Genomic DNA, 2,395 nt, shown 5'->3' on the forward strand with positions numbered 1-2,395 from the left:
GCATGTTTCTGGCGTTGAACACCAGTTCCATGCTTGTTTCTAGCGTTTAACGCCAGCTCTCCTCAGGGTGTAATCCTGGCGTTTGAACGCCAGACTGTTGCTTGTTTATGGCGTTCAACGCCAGATTCATGCTCTGTTCTGGCGTTGAACGCCAGATAGATGCTCCTTACTGGCGTTTGAACGCCAGTAAGCTCTTCCTCCAGGGTGTGCTTTTTCTTCTGCTGTTTTTTATTTTAATTTTAATTTTTACAATTGTTTTGTGACTCCACATGATCATGAACCTAATAAAACATAAAAGAACAATATAAATATAAATAAATAAAAATTGGATTGCCTCCCAATAAGCGCTTCTTTAATGTCAATAGCTTGACAGTGGGCTCTTATGGAGCCTCACAGATGTTCAGAGCATGATGAGGGCCTCCCAACACCAAACTTAGAGTTTGAATGTGGGGGCTTCTCAACACCAAACTTAGCGTTTGGTTGTGGCCTCCCAACACCAAACTTAGAGTTTGATTTTGGGGGCTTTGTTTGATTCTGTATTGATAGAAGCTTATCGTGCCTCTTTTTCATGTCCACAGAGGGATACCCTTGGGCCTTAAACACAAGGTAGTCTCCATTCAATTGAAAGACTAATTCTCCTCTATTAACATCAATTACAGCTCCTGTTGTGGCTAGGAAGGGTCTTCCAAGGATGATGCATTCATCCTCCTCCTTCCCAGTGTCTAATATTATGAAATCAGCAGGGATGTAAAGGCCTTTAACCTTTACTAATATGTCCTCTACCAATCCATAAGCTTGTCTTATTGACTTGTCTTCCATCTCTAATGAGAAAGTGGCAGATTGTACCTCAAAGATTCCCAGTTTCTCCATTACAGAGAGTGGCATAAGATTTATACCTGACCCCAGGTCACACAGAGCCTTCTCAAAAGTCATAGTGCCCATGGTACAGGGTATTAAGAATTTACCAGGATCTTGTTTCTTTTGAGGTAAAGTTTGCTGAACCCATGTATCTAGTTCACTAGTGAGCAAGGGAGGTGCATCTTCCCAAGTCTCATTACCAAACAACTTGGCATTCAGCTTCATGATAGCTCCTAGATATTGAGCAACTTGCTCTCCAGTTACAACTTCATCCTCTTCAGAGGAAGAATCATTTTCAGAGCTCATGAATGGTAGAAGGAGGTTTAATGGAATCTCTATGGTCTCTATATGAGCCTTAGATTCCTTTAGGTCCTCAATAAGGAACTCCTTCTTGTCTGGAAAACGTCCCATGAGGTCTTCCTCATTGGAATTCACGTCCTCCCCTTCCTCTCTAGGTTCGGCCATTTTGATTATGTCTATGGCTTTGCACTCTCTTTTCGGATTCTCTTCAGTATTGCTTGGGAGAGTACTAGGAGGTATTTCAGTGACTTTCTTACTCAGCTGGCCCACTTGTAACTCCAAATTTCTGATGGAGGACCTTGTTTCAATCATGAAACTTAAAGTGGCCTTAGACAGATCAGAGACTATGTTTGCTATGCTAGAGGAATTCTGCTCAAAATTCTCTGTCTGTTGCTGAGAAGATAATGGAAAAGACTTATTATTGCTAAGCTTGTTTCTTCCACCATTATTAAAGCCTTATTGGGGCTTCTGTTGATCCTTCCATGAGAATTTTGGATGATTTCTCCATGAAGAATTGTAGGTGTTCCCATAAAGTTCACCCATGTAATTCACCTCTGCCATTGTAGGGTTCTCAGGATCATAAGCTTCTTCTTCAGAAGATGCCTCTTTAGTACTGTTGGATGCATTTTGCCATCCATTCAGACTTTGAGAAATCATGTTGACTTGCTGAGTCAACACTTTGTTCTAAACCAATATGGCATTCAGAGCATCAATTTCAAGAACTCCCTTCCTCTGAGGCATCCCAATACTCACAGAATTCCTCTCAGAAGTGTACATGAATTGGTTATTTGCAACCATGTCAATGAGTTCTTGAGCTTCTGCAGGCGTTTTCTTTAGGTGAATTGATCTACCTGCAGAATGGTCCAGTGACATCTTAGAGAACTCAGATAGACCATAATAGATTATATCTAAAATGGTACACTCTGAAAGCATGTCAGAAGGACACCTTTTGGTCATCTGCTTGTATCTTTCCCAAGCTTCATAGAGGGATTCACCATCTTTTTGTTTGAAGGTCTGAACATCCACTCTAAGCTTGCTCAGCTTTTGAGGAGGAAAGAATTTAGCCAAGAAGGCTGTAACCAGCTTATCCCAAGAGTCCAGGCTATCCTTAGGTTGTGAGTCTAACCATGTTCTAGCTTTGTCTCTTACAGCAAAAGGGAAAAGCATGAGCCTGTAGACTTCAGGATCTACTCCATTAGTCTTAACAGTCTCACAGATCTGCAAGAACTCAGTTAAA

The 2,395-nt window shown here is 41.3% G+C and overlaps 1 non-coding gene across 1 annotated transcript; it reads left to right on the forward strand.

Moving 5' to 3' along the window:
* Positions 1–2,085: 2,085 nt before the first annotated feature.
* Positions 2,086–2,193, forward strand: LOC127746266 (small nucleolar RNA R71). Its single transcript, XR_008007886.1, has one exon. It is a non-coding gene; the product is annotated as a small nucleolar RNA R71 (small nucleolar RNA).
* Positions 2,194–2,395: the final 202 nt, after the last annotated feature.

Source organism: Arachis duranensis, chromosome 3 (genome assembly GCF_000817695.3).
Source record: "Arachis duranensis cultivar V14167 chromosome 3, aradu.V14167.gnm2.J7QH, whole genome shotgun sequence".
Lineage (NCBI taxonomy): Eukaryota > Viridiplantae > Streptophyta > Magnoliopsida > Fabales > Fabaceae > Arachis > Arachis duranensis.